The following is a 22,600-nucleotide window of genomic DNA, read 5'->3' as shown; positions in this document are numbered from 1 at the left end:
ACCAGAGATCTTGCCCTGTGTCACACACGGATACTCTGTGTCAGTATTTTTCAAGCTTCTAAAAACATGTCCATAGGCTCATGCGTCAGTCCTTTGTTCTAGTTCTGGGCTTATCTGACTAAAGTAGACGAATCATTTTTTGCTTATTAGTCAGCATATTACACTTTTAGTAATGGGGAGGGTGTATTAGAGAGTGAGTCATTCACTCACCATGACATTAATCCATTCATTCAGTATGTATGGGGCACCAGGCTCCGAGTTTACAGTGTTTGGAAGATAGAAGTAGTACCAGACTCTGGGAAAATATCTCTGGGGAGAGATAAACAATAAGCAGGTAGACAAAGAAGTAATTGCTGTGAAGGTTATTAACACACAGCTATGACTGAGTACAACTAGGGTGACCCACTAAGAGAGGGTTGTAGGGGAAATCTGTCTAGAAAAGAAAGCTTGAAGCTGAGATTCTCAGTTAAAGGGGAGTCCATCACATAAAGAGCCACAGGCAAAGCCTTCTGGGCAAAAATGGTGACACAGAGAAAGGCTGTAAGGTGTGAAGGAATTCCTGTGTGTGGGAACTGGAAAGAGGCCAATCCTGCTGGAGTTGAGCAGGCCAGCCCAGGGAGGCAGCTGGGAAGACACGGAGATGGTCAACAGAAGCTAGACAGTACAAAGCCACGGTGAGAAGCGTGGGCTTCGTTTTATGGGCCACTTAGGGTTTTAACGTGGTTGTATTTATGTTTGTTAAAATCATTCCAGCTGCACGTGGAGAATCTGTTGGAAAGGAGCAAGAGGAAGAGCAGGGAGGCCACTGAGAAGACTAGGCATTTATCCTGAGATGAGCCTGCTCGGACCAGAGCAGGTATGCAAGTAGAAAAAAGTACATAGATGATCTTGAAATATATTTAGGAGTAGACTGTGGAATTTCCTGGTGGATAGTATGGGAAAGGGAAAGGGAAAGGAGAGACAAGTCTGACTCCTGGGCTCCTGACTTGAGCTGTGGGTATATGTATAGAGGTGACATTTCCTGAGATGGGGAAGATCAAAGATTACTGGTGGGAAAAATGAAAAGCTCAGTTTGGCTTCTGTTTAGTCTGAGATGCCTGGGACACATCTGAGTGGAATTGTCAAGTCAGAGGGGAATCTTGGCTGAAATAATAACTAATAATAATAAATGACAACAATGCCATTTATGTAGGACTTACTATGGGCCAGTTACTTTTCTAAGAACATTCATATGTGTTAACTTATCTCATCCTCATAAACAACACTATGAGGCAAAGCTTTTTATTAACCCCATTTTATTAAAGAAACTAAGGCACGAGACATAGGACTCTCAAGTCTATTCTCTTAATCAAAAGATTGTATTCATACATGGAAGGCATCAATATACAAATGGGATTTAAATCCAGATGAGCCACAGCCACAAATAGCCAACTGCACAAGGACCAAATACCTTCCAAATACTTCCCTTTTCTCTGACCATTTGCCCTGCCTCCCTGTTTTTCATTCCTACTTAGGTGCCCCCAACAGCTGCACCCCGAGTGTCTCATTCTTCAGCCCAGCCCTTTTGGATGTCTCTACCCCTCTCCATATTCTGTATCTCCTTTGTTTCATTTAATCAGGACCTTTTTTTTTAAATTTTTTTGATGTTTTTATTTATTTTTGAGAGAGAGAGAGAGAGAGAAAGACAGTGTGAGCAGGGGAGGGTCAGAGAGAGAGGAAGATACAGAATCCGAAGACAGGCTCCAGGCTCTGAGCTGTCAGCACAGAGCCCGATGTGGGGCTCGAATCCACAAACCGTGAGATCATGACCTGAGCTGAAATCGGACACTCAACCGACTGAGCCACCCAGGCACCCCTCATTTAATCAGGACCTTGATACACAGTGAGGAATCTGTGTATTCCCATTCACAAAACAGAGCTACGCTTCATCAAGGGCCATCTGAGATACGACGCTTTAAGGCACAGGAGCCATGGTATGGGATGTCAGGGCAGAGCAAGCTGGTGTGAAGGAAGCAAGTCATTATGGCTATGGGTTCTGAGAGTTGGAAGGACCTCAGGTATTAATTACTAAGACCAGTGTATGTATCAGCGAGATGCTCATGAAAAAAATTTAAGATTCCGAGGCGACTTAAATGTGAGGAAATGCTGGTGTAAGCATTGATAAGTAAGTTTATTTCCTGAAAGGCCGCTCAGAAACTCGAACTTGCTAATGTGCATTGTGAAGCTCCAAGACTGGCATGCAGAGAGCAGCATTTCCCAAGTGTATTTGGCCACAGAATTCTTGTTAAGGGGCATTTATTAACACATCCCAGATGTAGTGTTCTCAGGAGCATGCTTTGAGAAATGTTGGCCAAATCTAACTCTTATTTACAGAGGAGGAAATAAAAACCCAGAAAGGAAAACCAACCGGTACAAAGTCCTGTAGCTGCCTAGTGATAGAACCTGGGTCTCTCGTCTCTTTTCAGGCTCTTCATTTAGAATACACTCCTCATGTCCCCCCACAGATATGTCACCCATGCACCTGGCACAGGTCCCGCCCTGTTCACTGAGAACCTTTGCATGTTCATGGCTGGCTCAGAGAGGTCTCACTTTATTGAGGGGTTTCTCTTTTCCCCCAAGTGCCTGAGTTCACTCATCCATTCCTCTAACATTTTTGGAGCCCTTTCTATGTGATATGTGATTTGGGGGAGCTGCAAATGCTGTGGAAAGATCACCGCGCCCTTTCCACACTAGCCCCAAAGCAGAGATAACAGTGAACTGTGGACAGTAAATTAACCAAGATGAAGTGGAAGGGTCAGATATGAGAGATAATAAGCATTTCTATCAGAGAGTAACATGATTAAGAATGTATCACAATTTTGAAATCTATGACACAATGCAAGGACACGTTGGGGGTTTTCCACGATGAAGGACAGACTGTCGCCATCATGCTTACCATAATTAAACATCAGTCATTTACTCTCTGAATATTTTCTTTTTAACAGTATGTCTATTAAAAACAATCAACTTTATAGACCTGTATTTAAAAAATATTCTATAATTCCAACTCCAAGAGACAAATTCTTCACAAATTAGTGTATGTCTTCCCACATCCTTTTCTATGCATATACAAACATAGGTGTATTCTCAGTTCTTATAAAAACAAGATCATCCTACCCATTCTGTTCTGCACCTGGTCTTTTTCACTTGCTGTATCATGCATGTATCCTTCTATGTCATACCTGGAGAGATATGTTACTGGCTCCCTAGGATCCCACTGTACAGATGTGTTGTGATTCATTCAGCCTGTCCTTCACTGATTGACATTTGGATTGTTCCCAGGCTTTCCCAACTACAGATGAGGCCACTGTGAACATCCTTGTACATATCGCTATGGCCTTGGGTAAGGCTATCCGAAGCAACATTCTTAGAAATGGAAGCACTATGCCCAAAGATGTGCCTTTCAAAAATGCAGGTGGGTGCTGACCTCCCGAGAGGCAGTTTCCATTCTCCCTGCCTTGAGCTCTGTGTTGAGGTGCCCACTTGCCCCACCGGATAGGACACCCCACAGAGGTTTTCTCTTCAGTCTCAACCCACCCCAAGTCAATCCTTTTTTTCCTCCTCCATCCAGGGAGACATCTCCCCCAGAGTTGAGTCAACTGTTTTGACTTAAGTCTTGTGTTTCTTTTTAAAGCTTTCACTCCATAAATTCTGTGGTATTTCCTCCATGTTCTCTGTGTTTAAAAACTGCCTCTGCAGATGTCTAAGTAGTGGCTGCCTTCTCTGCTGAAAGTTCCCAGCTGGCCTGCCCCAAGCCTGGTGTCTCTGGGAGGTTTGAGGCATGGGGCACGTTCTTCCTGCCAACTACGACCCCTAGTTAAAGGACAATGGGGTTTACCCAGCATCACGGAAGTTAAGAGAATATTAACCTCACTTCAGTCTAGAGCAGCCTTGAGGAGTAGGTGAGTAGGACCTTTCATTCCTGGGCTCTGAGAGGAAGGAACTGAAGCTCAGAGATGTTACATGACTAAAATCATACATGAATAAATTCTAGAGGCCCAGCCCAATCTTCTGCCTTTAAACCTGGTGTTTTTTTCCACTAAATCTAAAGTCACATCTTGGCTTAAAAATGCATAGTTCACCAAGCTAGCCCATGGTTGTGATATACTTTATCTTTATGTTTCCCCTCTGGGGTCCAGAGTTGCTACTGTTAAGGAAGATGGGGGGGATGGCATGTGCCTGCAGGCTGCTTTATCTCCTTGCAGAATATACTAGGGCCCCTTGTGGAAGGGGCAAACAGCAATCTCCTCAACACCATCCAGTATTTTAGAGACTCTCATCTACTTTCTGAGAACAGGAGGTCAGATTAGGAGGGCTCGCCCATTCCTTTAGTCCACAAACATCAATCGAACAATTGCTAGGCACGAGGCACCTGGAAGAGAATCCCAGTGTGTAAGACCTAGGTCTTGCCACCAAAGAACTCTGCTCCCGAGATAGGGAAGCACACATGTAAATACCTAAGTGCCCTGGTGTTATAGGTGCTATGACACAAATAGGTTCAGGGAACACGGGAGGCAAAATGGGAGGAAGGAGATTGGTAAAAAGTTTGAACAGATGACACGTGAGCTTAGACTGGACCGATGACTTCACCAAGCAGATGAGAATAGGACAGATGTGCTTAGCACAGCCCACCCTTGCTCCAAGATATCAGAAGCTCAGTAAGGAGGGAGAATATTCAGAGGCCAGGTCATGCAAGGCATTGTGGGCCATGCCAAAAAGTTTACATGCCATTCCAGGATCCATGGGAAACCAGAGAAAGACCTAAATGAAGCAGTAACATGATTAGATTTGCCATTAAGAATATCCCTCAGGAGGCAGATTGGATGGGTCACATCCAAGATGGGGAGGCCAGCAAAGAGGCTGCTGGCCTTTTAGGTAAGAGAAATGGCCTGAATAAAGCTGTAGAGCTAGAAACGGGGAAGAGAAGACCATGTCTTGAGATTACTAGGAAGGCAGAATCAACATGGGTATTTGGTCATTGATTGAGTGTAGGGGTGAAGATGAAGGGGCTGTCCAGGATAACGCCCCAATGTCTGGCTCCATTGATTGAGCCCATGTGTGCCACACACCATGACAAGGACATGGGAGAAGGAACATGTATAGGGGAATTTCTGGTAAGAACACTGAGCCCGTGGTGGCCACACAAATAAAGATGCTTAGGAAGCAAGGCCAGGAGAGAAATCTGAAGCAGGGAAGTCATTTTAGTTTTGAGTGCCATGGATGGGGTGAAGCCATAAGGATAAAGTGGCCACAGGGAAGAGTAGTGTGTTAAAAAGCAGGCCATGGAAAGAATATCAAGAAAAACAGCTTTGGGAGAAGGATGGGCACGGGAGGTGGTGGGGTGGATGATGATGTGCAAAGGGATGGTGTGCCTAAAAAGACACTGAGGAGGAAGGAATGGTCTCAGAGAGCTGGAAAACCAGCAAAGTGTCCCTATATCAGTGCGTAAGGATGTAGCTTTTTGTTTTCAAATGACCTGGGTTCCTTGGCTCTCTAGCTTGGGAAGTTATGTAACCTCTCTGAGGCCTCAGTTTGTCATCTGTGAAGTGGGGATAACGGTACACCCTTCACAAGGTTGTTGTGAGGAAAACAAGGTGCTCAGCACCTCACTTGCTCAGCAGAGCTCTTGACACATAGTAAGCACGTGTGCATGCGGTCTGGGATTGTTTTCACTAAAGCCACAGGAGAACGGTTGTAAGGAGCAGGAAATGGCCATGGGTGTGAATGTTACAGAAAGGTCAAGTGAGGTGGTTACCAAAGCATCTTTGGATTTGGCACCCAGGTCATTACGGCCACCCCCAGAATGGTTTTGGTGGAGCGGTGGATGTGGCAAGGCAGAACCAGGGATAAGGAGGTTTGGAAAGGGCTGATTCAGCCTTCTCCGTCATCTCTTTGGCTCCGTGGCTGAAATGTGGGAGAAGACGCAGATTTGCGCTGGCTAGAGTAGAATTTCCATGCGCCACTAATGGGGGAGCCACGTGAAGTGAGAACACCTCCTGCATCAGGAGACATGTGGGGACAGCAGCCATCTGTTTGTGTTTCCCCTCCCACAATAAGGACAGAACTCTCTCCTCTCTTCGAGGTTGCTATGGAGACACGGATGGGTTCTATGTCACATCTTGACGTTGTATTGGTTGTGAGGGCAGGGACCATATTTTATGTATCATTGTGCGACCGCACCACCCATCGCACTGCCATTTCATATACTCACTCGGCTTTAATTAACATCCGTGAGCTGATCACTCCCAAATCTATTCTCTCCAGCCCGGTTCTCATTCCTGAGTCTCAGGCTAATATATCCAGCTGCCCAGTGGTTCTCTTCTCGTAGATATTCCACAGATGTTAACAACTCGAAATGCCTAAAGCTAGACTCATTGTCGGAGCCTCCTCCTTCCTCCATTAATCTCATCAACCTCACGCCACGTTCTCCATGTCAGTCAATCATACCTCCTTCCGCTCAGCTCCCAAGTCAGAAACTTGGGCTCATCCTTGACCTTTCCTTCTCTCCCAGGCCCTCACCCCCACATCCAGTCAGTCACCAAGCCCTATTGTTTCTACCTGTGACGTCATGCTTATTTTGGTCACTACTCCCTTTATCCATTCATTCTTTCATGAAGTGAAAGTGGACCTCATCTCATTGGCTCAGTGAACGTGCTGGCATCTAACTGGTGTTAGACAATGGGACTACACTGTTGTGGGAAACAAGCCAGGCTTCCCACCTCATGGAGCTTGTATCTGGAGAGGGACCCACCCAATTCATCGTTCTGTGATCTCTCCCTAGACTGTGGGAGTCTTCTAAGAACCCTTCTGGCCCTCATTCACCCATCAGCATTTGTCTGTCGAGTTGGCGCTAGGTGCCTGGGACTGTGCTGGGTATGCCTGAAGAACATATAGACCAGTTGGTCCATATGAGTGGGAGGCATCGAACAGGGGGAAATGTAAGGCTGGATGATGTAGGAGGATGGCTAGCAGTCAGAACACCTAAGATCTGCTGGGCCCTGTGAAAAATATACTATTTCCTTTCAAAGGGAAAGGGAAGCCATTGAAGAAAAGGCTTCAAGCAGGGAAGTGACATAATGCTATTTAGGCCAACTCAGTCCCATGTGGCTTCATTATTAAATGAGTGTGGAGCTCATTGGATGACAGTCTAACAGCCACATGTCACCATCGCCCAGGTGCCCCAGTCACACAGTTGGGGCACTGAAGCAGTGCTACCATTCAGACCTTGACTGTGTGTTTCATCAGAAGGCGGGAGATGCACTTGACTACAGGCTGCTCTTGATACTGCTAATCAGACGCAGCCCATCCTATCTCCTTCACATCTCAGTTTCTCTATCAATTTATGTCACCCATGATCTCAGCTTGTCAGATGTTAGCACTTTCTAAATTATCATCCAATCCATCCTGGCACTCTGCATGGCTGAGTGTGGCAACATGTTGATGATTAGCCATAGTTGTGCTTGTGAACGTGGAGAGTTAGCAGATGGCTTGACTGCCTTAAGGCAAGTCTTGGAGTTTTCAGGCAAGCCAGTGCCCAGAACAGCCATTTTTCACCTCCTATCAGTGGAGGTGGAGCAGGCATTGTGGAGACAGACTGCATGCCCAGAAAGCAGAATTCATAATCCAGAGTTTGACAGCACACTGCAGTGGTATTCCAGGCAAGTCAGCATGATGAAGTCCCTACGCAGAGTTAAAGAGGGCACTGTGACATATGCATGGGGCCTAATAATGGGGATCCCCAAGCAGAAGATAATCAGAAGTTTTGGCAGCAGCTGCCATCAAGGAAATACATACATGAGCGGGAGGTAGAATCCCAGGCCCCATAACCAGCAGCATAGGAATAAGAATTGCATCCTGGTAGGGATGGGATGGAAAGAGAATGGATAGAATAGGTATTGTAACAAGGAGCCCCCACATCTCAAGGGCTTAACCCTACGAAATTCTAATTCTCATCCACCCAGCAGTCCAAGTGCGGGCGTTCTGTGGGGAGCTTTCCACGCAGTGATTTGGTGGACTTGGGCTCTTTCAGTTTTGTGGCCTTGCCATCCACTATCTGTCAGAAGCCCCTGCTGGATGATCTGCAACCAGCTGCCGGAGGGGAAAAGCAAAGAAAAAAAGCTGAGCTGATGATTTTTACAGGTGGGGCCTGGGAGTGGCGTAAATACTCCCACCCTCATGTCTTTGGCCAGAATTCAGACACGGCCACACCTACCTGCAGAAGGGCCTGGAGAAAAAGAAAGGAAGTGTGGCAAACACGCCGCATTCCTGCCACACGTAGGTCCCATCTTGGGTATGTTCTCAGTCCAAAGCTTCCTGCCTAGGAAGCCAGCTACTAGAACAGGGTGGAAGGTGGCACTGTTGAGGCTCCCAAAAAGCCTAAGCCCAATAGTCAGTTCAGGATCAGGGATAAAGAGCAACCAGCCTCAAAGATAATAGGGTGCCGCCATCTGACCTGGTTTCCCTGCTCTCTCCCCACCTGAGCCCATTTCCCATAGCACCGGGTGCTCGCTGGGGTTCTGCTCTAGGTCATGGCCAGGGGCTTGCCCACAGCTCCATGAAGCCATTGGAGCCATGTGCGATACTCATCCAGACCAAACTAGACTAAACTGGTCCACCTAACTACATCCTTTTAGAATGTGGTGCTGCTTGAGTCAACTCCCCCCATTCAGTGAACTGTGTGAATCAGAAGTATCTGCTCTGGCTAACGAAGTCAACTCTGTACCTTGAGCATGCCGTCAAGCCCTGACTTTACTGGTCCCAGCTCTCTCCCCCTCCGTACTGGTCTGCGTGCTGAGGTCCCCACCTGCCTTTTAGCTGTGTCCACCTGAATTATGACAGGCCTTGTGTCATTCCATATTCTCCCCCTCCCCTAACAGGCCAGGCTCCTTCCTGTGCATTTTCAAAATCCAGAATGGATGTCACCTCCTCAAGGAAGCCCTCCAGGACTGCACATGATGATGAGTTAGTTGCACTTTTGTGCCCTGCCGTAACGTCCCAGGCTTTCTCCATTGAAGTTGCCTGACTAACTGCATATCTATACTCTAGCTAGAAGCCTTTCGAGAACAGAGGGTGTACCTGATTCAACAGTGTATCCCCAATGGTAAGGAGAAAGCCTGCCTGTCACTCAGTAGGTGTTCACGAAATGTTTGCGTGAATGAACGCACGCCTGTGTTTCAGGTAGCAGCCACCAGATGGCAACAGTGTTCTTTGGGTTATGAAGGTAACCGGTAAGGCTTTCTGCAAGAGCACCTGAACTAAATGAAGATCTGTTCCCATTATCCACGCACTCGGCTAATTTTCTAGAAAACGTTATCAGTTTATCGAAATTACTGCCAAGTCATTGCTCAAGCTAGACCTCGTACGAGAGAGACAACAAAGGAAATACCACAAAGAAAGGCCGAGGTACCTGTGCACCACAGAGTGCTTGAACCCTTAGTACCATCCTCCACGTGATCTCAGCATGGTATTATCTAACTGGAGGGCCAAGGGTATCCATCCATTCCGACTCCCGAGCATTTGACAGTTCTGAAGCCGTCCCAGCCTGACACCCCTGTGGCTGCTTGTGCCTGTTCCGGGTTCACTGGCTCTAATTTTACTTCCTTATCTTATCAGGGTTTTACCAGTAGACCAGTTTGGCTGGAGAGGAAGGTTTATGAAGGCTCGTGAGAGATAAGGTTGGTGGTCGGGAGGGGCCGGTGGGAGGAGGTCTCTGGATACCAGGCTGAGGAGGGTGGACTTTACCCCACACCCAGTAAAGTAGCTGGCAGGCTCCCGTGCCACGCTCATGTGCACGTGCATGTGCAAGCAGGCGGCACATGTGCGCATGTGTGCATGAGTGAAAATGGAGGGACGGACATGTGTCAAATGGTGTTGAGAAGGATGGATGATGGGACTGGGGGGCAGCAAGGGAGGCCCGTGGGGGTGCGTGCACCGTAGCAACCTACGATGTCGGGCCCAGGCACCCGACAGTGGGGGTCGGGGATGACAGACACCCAGGAGGATTCAGGTAGGTTCCCCAGGTAGACCCTCTAGAAGATTGGGTGACTGGGTGGGAAGGACGGGGAGAGAAGAAAACCAAGCAAGGAGCCCCACTGTTGGACTAAACCCTGAGCGTCCGCAAATTAGAGAAAGGCCTGCGTTTCCCAGGACACTTGACTTCTCCCTGCTGGGGTGGGACCCCTGCGTTCCAAGCCGGGCTGCAGGACACAGGGTTGGTACTTCTGACGTAAATGGGGAAATGGAGGGTGGCTTGCGTTTAAGGAAAGGAGCACCCCGAGTTTCATACATCTCCAGTGCAGTGGTTCTTGAACATCAGCAGGCACCAGGCACCCTGGGAGGGCTTGCTAAAGCACAGGCTACTGCGGGTCTGGCTCCGTAGATCTGGGCTGGGGCCTGGGCACTTCCGTTTCTTTCTTTTTTTTTTTTTTAATATTTTTTTATTTATTTCTAGGAGAGAGAGAGAGAGAGAGAGAGAGACAGCGTGAGCAGGGGAGGGTCAGAGAGAGAGGGAGTCACAGACTCTGAAACAGGCTCCAGGCTCTGAGCTGGCAGTCAGCACAGAGCCCGACGCTGGGCTCGAACCCACGAACCGCGAGATCATGACCTAAGCGAAAGTCGGACGCTTAACCGACTAAGCCACCCAGGCGCCCCTGGGCACTGGGCACTTCCATTTCTAACTCCCTGGTGGCGCTGACACTGCTGGTCCGGGACCGCTCTCAGAGCCCTGCCCAAACCGGACGAATCAGAATCCAGGTAGAAGAGCATCTCCTGGATGTCTTTCTTCCACCCACAGGTTACATTCAAAGACAGCACCTCCGGGGACGGCTCGGGTCTGAAGACGCTGCTGTATTTGGGCTGCAGGATATTGACACATTATTTGGTTTCTCTTTATGAATTTCTCCCGTTTCATCTCTAATACTCTCCTCTTTGCCCCAGGAAAGGCTTCAGTTTCCCTTCTTTCCCTGCCAGGATTACCAGCCGGGCCCAAATTGTCCAGTCCTCCCTAACAAGTAAGGCGAACCATTCCAGACCTACTTCTTTCATAAGTACCTGCCGCTTCACTTTTTCTAGCTTTTCTAGAGATCTTCTAGATATTCCAGAATTTGTTGTGGGCTGGGCACGCTTGCTTACTGCTTAACTGCCAAATACGAGCTACCCGGTCCCCTGCTCCCCCGCCCCCCTCCCCCCCCACCACCTTCATGAGCTCCTCTTACCCCAACCCGGGTCACACCCCTGCACTCTTCAGCCGCCCAGTGCTCCGGAGTAGATGTCTGCCTTACCTGCCACCAAGGTTATTTGAGGTTCTGCAGAAACTGAAAAAAAAAAAAAAAAGTGTGTCCTTTCTCTCAATATGGTAGTAGAAAGAAGAGGTAACATAAGGTGTGTGTGGGATAGAAGTAAATATGGGTCTGAAATCCCACATAATTATATAATGGAGAGGTACTGCCAAGGTAAATTAATAAGAAAACAGTTGGGTGATGTTTACCGACAAAGTCAGTTTGGGGTGTGTTATTCCCTGCTTTTCCTTTGTCAAATGAGCCATAGATGGGAGAATGCATCTCCAAAGAGGCAACCCCCTCATGGAAGTGACCATATTTTTCTGTCTGGTGAGTTAGGCTACCTAGAAACTGGAGGAATTGCCAGGGTAAGACCTGGGAGCTACCTGGGGGCTCCGCTGTCACTGGCTGCTTTGCTGAACACCTCTGTCTCTCTGGCTGGCTGGCTCTCTCCTGTCTGTCTCTCCGTCTGTCCTGCTCCCCTAGGTCACTCCCACAGGCTTGGAACAGCAAGGCCAGAGCTCTCACCTCTAAGTCACAGTCCAAATGTGAGTGCCTCGAATCTGCATTGTGGTACATGGAAACACCTGGTCAGTAAAATTGAGATTCAAATCACATCCGATGTCAGTATCATGTGGATGCTTCCCTTTCTCCCAAAAAGTTTTGTAACTTGGTCAAGCCAGTTTGGGTTTGAGATAGGACTCGGGCTCTTAACTGAGATCAGAGGAGCCAGCAGGCCATCACCCATTTAATTTAGGAACCCAGGAACAGGGGCTAGGAGAGGAAGATGGATAAGAGAAGTGCGCTGTGCTGGGGGAGCTTGAACTCAGTGACCCAGGGCACCAGACTTGAATCAAGACCACAGGATTCAGTCTATATGAGGGCTCTAGGTCAGTACCAAGATCCACCCTCTTTGGAAAAGTCAGGAAAACCAGTCTTTGGAAACCAGTGAAGGACTACAGGCACTTAGTCTAGTCTTCCACCTTCATAGCATCCTGGGCACCTAGTTGACTGATCTCTGCTTGAATTCCTCCAGTTCTGGGGAGCTCACTTCCTTTTCTTGCTGTAGGGCTTCAGAACCTGCATCAGATTTCCCCAACGCTGTATTTCCCCACCTGTACTGTCACTCCCACATCTGTTCTTTTGTCTGAGAGTGACAATCACCCTGTGATTTAGGCAGGGTCATTGAGTGTCCACTTGACCAAGAGGTTACACTTGGTCTCAGCCAGGTTCAGTGAACCTTGGCAAAGACAAGACTAGCGCTCAGGCCGCTAAAATTCTGGCTCAACATTATGTTTTTAATCCTACAGCTCTGCCATCATGTTGAGAGCAGTCCAGACTCCAGATTTCTGAATTTGAAACATACCACACTACTTGCCTCCCCAGCAAACCAGGGGGAGAAGGCGAAAGTTGGAACCATATACCCTAGAATTCCAACCTTCATGTAGAACGAGCAATTGCGTGGGCTAGGGGCTGAGTCAATGGGGAAGAGAGCTGAGGGCCAAAGGGAAGCCTATTCTTCATACTCCAGCTAGAGATATGGAGTCAGAGGCTGTTTCTTTCTGCTTACATGACCTCTCTGTGGTGAGGGGATGATGCCATCCCAATGTTGTGGTGCCTGATTGGGAGAGACGGAGCCAAGGTGGTGCTGAAGGAAGGCAGCGTCAAAGCCACATGAATAGTCCGAAAAGAACACCCGTCCAAAGACAGAGAGTTGACAGCCAGATCCACATCAACAGACTGGCAGCAGACACTTCAGTTGTGCAGAGTGGAGAGGAAGTAGGACCTAGGAAGCTCTCTTTTTGCCTTCACCTCTTCATCCTGGCTGGCTTGGAGACTGGGTCCCCAATACCACGACTCTGATTTATCCTGCTGTCAGCAGGAAAAGGTGTATGTTCTATCTGTTATTATTGATCCTAGGATTTGTTAACATTTAACACGGTTATAAAGAAGATCTGGCAAACCCACAGTCCTTGCGTTCTAGTGTTCCTGACACACAGTCAGGTGGCTTCAATTATATAACTGAAGAAAAACGGTTATATGAGATTCAGGGACCCAGTCCAAGGTCTGAGAACAGTTTGGGTGGCCATAGTCCAGAAGTCTATAATGGATGTTTTTAGTCCAAAGAAGCAGGGTAGGGGCGCCTGGGTGGCTCAGTCAGTTGAGCGGCTGACTTTGGCTCAGGTCATGATCGCACTGTTGTGGGTTCAAGCCCCGCATCGGGCTCTGTGCTGACAGCTGAGAGCTTGGAACCTGCTTCGGATTCTGTGTCTCCCTCTCTCTGCCCCTTCCCTGCTTGTGCTCTGTCTCTCTGTGTCTCTCAAAAAATAAATAAACATAAAGAAAATTTTTTTAAAAAGAAGCAGGGCATAAAATAACTGTTTGGACAAACCTAAGAAATCCTAGACATTTTCTTTCATCTCAAACACTTTTCACGAAGCCATAAGCAGTCTAGTGGGCAATACATTTTCCTCAGCCCCTTGACCAGAAGCAGGTTTTCTTGGCCAGTGTGTGTCCGGTCCCTCTGAGGTACTGTGGAATGACCTACCCATGAATGAAATGATCTGATAACTCCAACAAGGGTAGTTAAGCATCTCCCAAAAGGACATCATTAACCCAATGCTGGCAGGTCTCTGGAAGATTCTTTATTGGAAGGATTGAATATGAAAGGTCCTTGCCTTGCTCAAGATGTTCTTCTTCACTCATAGTCCTTACGTAGAATGGGTGCCTCCTCAGAAGATTAACCAAGTGACCTGTCAAACATTTGCAGACCTTCAGAGCACTTTGAGTGAGGTAGTGACTACCTCAAGAATGAGGGCAAAGGACGTGTTTTTGCGTGGACACATGGAAAAGCAAAGGGAAATTTCTTCCGTATGTTTGAACCTCCAAAAAATCTAGAATGAACATATATTACTTTTGCAAAAGGGGGAAAGTTCTGGAAAAACTTTTGATTTGGGCAGCAAGCAACTGCTCTGCAGATAACTATGCATGAAGCTGTTTGTTCATTCCATCTGTTTCTTCCCAAAGATGTGGGGTCACTATCATCTCCCTGTGCTCACGTATATTTGCTCAGGAGGAAATCAGTGTGGCCGCAAAATGTAGAAATTTCAACCTAATTATCTTTGCCTTGGAAAGGGCTTCCATCTAGCTTTTTTGGTGCACTGAAAAGGGGAAGTTCTGTTAACATTCCTATATGCTGCTGCTTTTCACGGATAGCAACAAGACATAAATGTAAGATACTGAGTTCCTACCTGTGGAAGACTACTCTATGGCATGAATTCTAGCTGTGCCAAGATCAGCACTTGAGCACCTTGAATTTGGGAGCTAGAAGTCATTAAGCCCCAGATTTATGACCATTCCCATGTCTCAACCATCTGCTCCAGGCACGTTCCTAAAATTTATGAAATGCAATTGCTCTAAAGGGTACAGGCCAGGAAGCACAGGTTGAAATATTCCACCTGGCCAGAGACACTGTCGTGAGGACTAATTTAAGGCTTTGCTCATTTTAAAGGGGGCCTTTCTCATTCACAGTAGCGTATCTTCCATGCCATCTGAAGCATCATAAAGCAGTCAAATCCTGCTTAAAATGTTCAGAAAGGATACCTCACCAAAGGTCATTTGCTCTTTCCATCTTTCGGGTTAATTACTCCTGTGGTTCTTGTCTGAGTGAAAAAGTCCTTCTCTTTTTTTTTCTTTTCCTTCTTTTCCTTCATTCGTTGCTTTGACAGTTGGGTATTGATTCTGTAGAACCATGTCTGGGGTTTTCTTACAGAAGTAAGCTGCATGCTTTCCCTGTTCAAGAGCCCCACTTGTGCCATGGGATCATGTCTAGTCCAGAATCATCAAGAAGAAACAGTCAGTTCTCCTAAGATGTGATGTTTTCAAAGATATGAGAAAAGTCTCTTCATGCCTTTCTGTCCTTCTCCAATGGGGATAATTTGGCTTTTTGACTAATTGTAAGGCACAGCCCCTTTTTTTTTGAAACATCTACTAAGAACAGCTTTATCCCTGTCACTCACACCACACCTCTGCTCATGAATCTTAGACTCTTGGGAGACATCTGTTCACCTCAAATGTGACCCATTATCCACTGTAACAAAGAGTCACTGTATGTGCAGAGTATATACAGATTTGTACCCATTAGAGGCCAGAGATGATGGTTCTCTATAAAAGGAGATTTTTAAGAAATGTGAATATTTTCAGGTTGAATCCAATCAAGAAACAAGTTCTTTCAAATTCTACTTACTTGAATTCAAATTAAATTCAAAAATTAAAACTAAAAGGCTGAGATCATTCAAATTAAATTCACGTGACCTCAGTCTTTTGATTTTGCTTTTTCAGCCTGATAAGTGTGTATAGACAGAATCTTAAAGACACCAAGCTTTTCTTTAGGGACAGAGTAAAATTGACACAGGTTTCATAAACATTTAATTCCTATGAGACATGAGCCCAGACTCACTGGCGTACTTCGGGTATGTGTGATAGTGTTGGTTTTCACTCTGTTATGATTTGCTTTTAAATATTTATTTGTGAAAGATAAATCTTGCTAACGTTGAAGTCTGTTCTGAAGAAGTGACTACTGCTTTTGCTGTTGCTTAATGGAACTGTTGAATCTTCTTAGAAAACAAAAAGATTCGGTTCTATAAACAAGTCATCTAGTGAAGCATAAAATAATAACAATTCTAGAGAATGCTGCCCTGTCTCCGTGAGGCTAGAGCTGAGTTCTGCAGATGTGTGGTAAATTAGGTACCCCAAGATAACAGCCTGCGTGGTTAATCAGCTACAAAAACATGTGAGTGACTCAAAAATGCTGAGAAATTAGAGTCTGTGTCCTTAAATAACAAGCACTCACTTGAAAAATTGAAAAAATATCATCAGTCTCATCAGTACATTTATAGATTCCTTTTCCATTGATCCATTTCCATTGCTAATACTCGTGTTATGTAATGGACACTTACTGTTCTGTCCAGTCAAACAGATAACAACACTTCCTGGTGGACTCTTCTGATTTTCTGTCAGTCAGAATGATAATTCAGAACGTTCATCTCATTCAGTAAAAGAGACTAGGTCTGAGCATAAAGGCTGAAGGACACCAAATGTACAACTGTTTTAAATGATCATTTTCCCACGGATGATGAATTTACATCCTATATGCTGTCAACACGAGCCATGAGAGCCATGGGCATGGGGACCCCATGTCTGGGGACTAGCTGGGAGAGCGCACCCTTTCCTACCTTGAATATATGAATAAACTATTCATAGCTACAGATGCTCTAGTCCACTTGGTCAGTTAATCCAGTCAATAAGCATGATTTTCATTGAGACCTGGCTCACTGTTCCATAATGCAGTCCATAGCCCTACCCAGAGTGAAATGGATGGAAGATGGCTGAGGGAAGGATGGGTCCAACAGCAAAGGCATCAACAATTCTTTAAACAATAATTCATGGAGTATCTGCTGTGTAGCAAGCACTGTGGGGATATAAAGATGAATGGGACACAGCCTCTACCTCGAGTAGCTCATGGAATAGGGGGCGCCTGGCTGGCTTAGTTGGAAGAGCATGCGACTCTTGATCTTGGGGTTGTGAGTTTGAGCCCCATGTTGGGTGTAGAGATTACCTAAAAATAAAATCTTAAAAAATAAGGAAGAAGAAGCTCATGGAATAGGAGAAGAGAGAGGTGTATAGACAGATCATTGCCATGCCATGTGATAAGAACAATGATGGAGACAGAAGAGGAGTACATTCCCAGCATGGGCAGAGCTGACTCTTAAAGGAAGAATAGGCACTGACCGGATGTTGGTGGAGAGGAGGGGTCTCTGGGAAAGGGGCCAGTGGTGCCTTGGAGCTGGTTTGAATGGGCTCACAAGGACCAATCATTAAAGGTCAAGACATCTTGCAAGCTGGCTATCACACATGATCATAAATTATTAAATAGCAAATCATTAGAATTATTTTAAATATTACAGTTATTAAAAAGTAAATTGTACAAGTTTACAATCAAATAAATCATAATTTGAAACAACGACAATAAATACTAAAAACGTATCACTCCCTAATTATTTTACTACATCTTACTATTATCTGTGCCCTTGAGTTTTGTCAGGTCTATTGCATATGTCTGGTGAAAATACTGTCTAATTGTGGCCACTGCCCACCTCTTCTCAACTCCACGTTTAATGACACCATGTAAGTTTGAAATTGGCTGTGGTGGGAGTATTTACACCAGAAAAGCCACACATGCTACAGATCAGGGATTATTTCCTCTCCAGAAGGCCATTTACAAGCAGGCAGGGGCAAGGCCATTCAAGATCAAGGCAGGGAACTCCAAGCTGTGCAGAAAGCTGGGAACACAGTGCCGCAGGGAGCACGGAGTGAGGATACCAAATCCCACATGACCTTTCAAGGCCACATCGAGGAGGTGGAACTGGAGGCTTCAAAGGACTTTTGTGGTGTCTGGTCTCTGAGCTGTAGCAGAGAGCTGGACGTGTGAAAGCAGCTTCGGCGACATCTGGGCGGGGGCCCTGAACCGGGCATCGTGGGCGTGTGGATGGTAGTGAAACTCTGAGTGCACAGGGCCATCAGGTGAGGGTCTAGAGGAAGAATTATAAGAGGCTGCATGAGCAGGGGGCGGGGGAGGGAAAGCAAGGTGCCCACAGAAAAAGGGGCACAGGTAGAAGTCGTCTGGAGACCCTCCCATGAGAAGGGAGGGTAATGGACAACAAAAGAGAAGAGTGTTTCAAGAAGCAGGAGAGAGAGAGAGAAAGGGGAGAGGGGAGCGGGAGGGAGACTTGGAAAGAGAGGAGCAGAGCACAGGCATCCAAACCACAGCGAGGACCAAAAACATTTCTGTAATAAAAATAGGGGGAAATCCTGCTCTGTGGCCGAGAAGTACTAAAATAAGCCATGTGGTTGTCAAAAAAAAGATTTGTTTTAGGCTTTTTTTTTTTTTTAAGTTTATTTATTTTAAGAGAAAGAGAGAGAGAGTGCACGCGCCGGCATGCATGGGTGAGTGGGAGACGAGCAGAGATCAAGGGTTTGAGAAAGAGAATCCCAAGCTGGCTCCGTGCTGTCAGCACAGAGCCCGACCCGAGACTGGAACCTACCAACCGTGAGATCATGACCTGAGCCGAAATCAAGTGAGACACTTAACCAACTGAGCCACCCAGGCGTCCCCATGATTTGTTTTAGGTATTAAGGCAAGGGGGAACCAAAATGAGATGGAAAACCCAAAATTTGACTTACCAGAAAGTGATGTGTGTCCAGGGATGGAAGTGCAGTGAGGTGATGAGGGCAGGGAGAGGCTGCTGGGAAGGAAGCGTCCTCCCCGAAACCAGGGTCAGGGATGAGGTGTGGCCACCCCAGGAAGGAAGCCCTCAGACAACTGGCCTCCCTAAAGTATTCTGAGAAACCTGACCTGGTGATTTCAACCAGCAGTGTTGCAGAAGGTCATCGAGAGGACGTGACCTCCGGATGATGCACAAGCTGCACCCGGGGGGGGGGGGGGGCAGGGGGCGCGGCAGCGCACCTGGCGCCAGTCCTCGGAATGTGCATTCTGCCTTCTGTTCCCGCAGTGGGAGCCATTTTCACGAGAGAGCAAGGTGTTCTTGAGGCCTGGACTGAATATGTGATGAGTCCCCTTATGGCCTCCATCTTGACTTTCAAGATCCTGGCTGGCACATGCGGAGATCTACTGGTCTTGTGGCATCTGAGACAAGCCCATAAGTTCCTTCGCTTGTCACACCTGCCACCCAGGAGTCCGCGCGCTCCGCGTCTTCCTTGTCCTCTGCGTTCAGGGTCCAGTTTGCAAACCAACACACACAAGGAAGAGAGAGGCATAAATGAAGAAATTACATGTCAGTGACATAGAAGTTAGGCACATAGATCCCTGAGCCAGATGGGGTTGTATCCTAGTTCTACTAATTATTTGCTTGGATAATTTACTTAAAACGAAGCCTCAGTCTTCTCATCTACAAAATGGGGATGATGATAAAATATACCTCGTAGACTTACTGTGAGGATGAAATAAGGAAATCCAGGTAAAATATTCATAACAGGCCCTGATGTCCAGTGGGAGCTACTGACGATGATGGTTATGACCCCTGCTGGGACAGCTTAGCAGTCCTGGCCTCCTTTCCACAAGCATCAGGCTGTTGGATCACAGACCTGGTCTGTGTTTCATCTGTGGATTCACAATTTTCCAAAAACTAGAATGCTTATGATTCAAACTGCATTCACTAGTCAGAGCACACTCAAAGTAATTCATCTTTCTTTGAAAATGTAGAAGTTTCCTCTAAGTTCTTGTAATGCTGCAGGGTCACCATTAGGAACATGAGTTATGGATGGCAGGAAACAACCTTATCTGAAATAGCGCTACCATGGTTTGGGAACAAATGTCCTCTTTGAACCTTGAGGAATGTCATGTACAGACACTGATCTCCTGCCTACAGGGTTTCTGTTCTCACACTTTTCAAAATTTACCCAGATTTTCTTGTTGTTGTTTTCAGTGTTAACTGACTAACATTTTGTTTTCTGCCTTTCCCTTCTCACATACCTGGGAAGCCATATGGTAGGCAGCTAATAATGCGGTTTGCAGACAATATATACCTAGTTTCCCTTCTCCCGCCACAATGGCAATGGCTCCATCCGCTCAGTGTCCCTGTGCCCTCCCCACTCTGCCTCCCCTGCTGACAATCTCCTTCTCCCCGTCCGCTTCCTCCATGTTGTGTCTTCCTCTCTTCCTGCTTCACCTACTCTCTTCTTTCCCCGCTGCCTTGTCTCCTTTCTCAGTTTGCGTGTTTCATCCACCTTCTCCCCCACAGAGCTCACAGATTCAGAACAGCACTTGCTTGAATCTCATTGTCTGAGCAATGACTGCCCTCCCTGACTTCTGTCTGTTTAAAAAAAAAGAATTCTTGTCATCCAAGCTTCATGACTGCCTGGATTCCAGATAAACTAAGATTTATTGTGTGTATGCAGTGGCGACCCCCAGGCAATGCACTCTGAATGCATATCATGGGCGTGCGGAGGAGCAGAGTTTAAGCAAACAGTCTCTTTGTTTTATCTGGAAAACATGATTTTGATAATTATTGGAAAAGGCAGTAAATCCAGTCAAATGGATGTTTTGTGTGGCCAGATCAGTGGTTGAGGCCAAAAGAATCATCATGAGGGCAGCGTGGCCCTTTTTAGGAGGCTTGAGTGCTGGGTCGTCGTCTGCTGGGTGTGGGCACACAGGTCTTCAGAGCAGCCCGTGAACCACATGTGAGCCCTCATTTGCTGACCCCCCCCCTTTTTTTTTAAAGTGTATTTGTTTTGAGAGAGAAAGCAGATGAGTGTGAGCAGAGAGGGGCAGAGAAGAGAGGGAGAGAGAGAATCCCAAGCAGGCTCCGCACTGTCAGTGCAGAGCCTGATGTGGGGCTCAAATCCATGAGATCATGACCTGAGCCAAAATCAAGAGTTGGGATGCCCAACCGACTGAGACATCCAGACGCCCCTTCTCTTAACTATTCTCTTTTTCTCTCCTTTCCCCCCAAAGCTAAAGAGCAAACAGGAAGGTACTGAGTTACGGCAAGTTCGGAGGTTTACTGGAGATAGGAGAAGATGGATGGAAGGAAGATAGAAAGCTTACCATTTCCCCAGCTCGTGACGAAGCATGTTCTACCCAACCAGTTGAATCACTATATGTATATAACCTAATCTATTTGTTGAGATGGGCAGAATAGTAGGACTTTGGAAAGGCTCATGCCATCATTTAAGCCTAACACCTAGGCAAGAAGATACTATGTAAGGATAAATATGGGGCAAATGGCTAATACTATGGCCCAAATCCTCACTTAACCGCAGAATAACCAATTCAGGCATGACCTTTGTGGGGGAAATTGCCTGGGTCAGTTATTCCTAACTATGTTCTTTCAAAGTTAAGTTTGGCTCCATTTGAATTTGGCCCCATTACTCACTGAACTGACTTACTGGGGCTCCAAGTATTCATATTGTCCCAGGTAGATATGGCTTTTCCTCAAAGTTTGTGTTGAGAATATAAAGGCAGAACAAGAAGAGAGAACTATTTTAAATGACAGCAATATCTTTGTAGGCCTTCTTTCCATTTATGTCTAAGACTCACCAGTGGATTTTTTTCATATTGAAATATGTGTGTTAAACATGGAGCCCTCCAATGACATTAGGATTGGACTGAGTCTGTGTCATGAGAACATATCTTACGCGTTCAGTTAATTCATTTGAAAATCCTGAATATTGTGTCAACATGATGTCAAACAGCAAGTGTAACCAGTTTAACACCAATAGATACAGCCTTTGGAAAGCTAAAATCCAACCATTGTCTCAGGGAGTTGAATATTCTTTATCCCAATAGCCATTAGTGGCTACAGTCAGAAATTTAGAACTTTTTTTTAAATTAATAGACTATTTTTAGAGTAGTTTTAAGTTCACAGAAAAATAAGCAGAAAATACAGGAAGCTCCCATATCGCCTGCCCATCCCTGTCACTTTCCACTATTATTAACATCGTACACTAATGGGGTACATTTGTTATAACTGATGAGTCAATACTGATATGTTATTGTTAACTGAGATCCGTAATTTACACTAGGGTTCACTCTTTGTGATGTACATTCTATGGGTTTTGACAAATGTCTAATGACATGTATCCACCATTACAGTACTAGACAGAACAATTCCATTGCCTCTTAAAATCCCCTCTGCTCAACCTATTCATCCCTCCATCCCCTCGGACCCCTGGAAACCACTGACCTTTTTGATGTCTCCCTAGTCTCGCACTCTTTCAGAACATCATCTCGTAATCAAACAGCATATAGCCTTTTCATACCACCTTCTTTCATTCAGCAATATGCATTTAATGTCCCTCCATGCCTTCTTGTGGCTTGGTAGCTCATTTACTTTTTTATCACTGAGCAATATTCCATTGTATGGATGTTCCACAGTTTGCTTATCGATTCTTTTTTTTTACTTTTTTAATTAAATACCCCCATGTGCTCTACATCCCACCTAGTTCTATGAGGGGTGCCAAAAAATTCTAAAATAGCTTTGTTTTCAAGATTAGTCTAATTATGAAGATAAGGTCTATGTTAGGCAAAATAATAAAGAAGTATATTTTAATATTGAAGTATATGGATGGCATGAAACAAATGTGATCTAGAAAAGCCATCATTTCAGGGGAACATGAATCTCTTGAAATCAGACATAGAGTTTTTGTGTCTGTGTGTGTGTGTGTGTATGCTCAGGGTCCAAGGTATTCATCAGATTCTAAAAAGG

The sequence above is a fragment of the Hyaena hyaena genome, unplaced genomic scaffold (genome assembly GCF_003009895.1).
Source record: "Hyaena hyaena isolate Hyena2069 unplaced genomic scaffold, ASM300989v1 scaffold_82, whole genome shotgun sequence".
Lineage (NCBI taxonomy): Eukaryota > Metazoa > Chordata > Mammalia > Carnivora > Hyaenidae > Hyaena > Hyaena hyaena.
The sequence above is the reverse complement of the archived record's forward strand: the minus strand, read 5'-3'. Positions refer to the sequence as shown.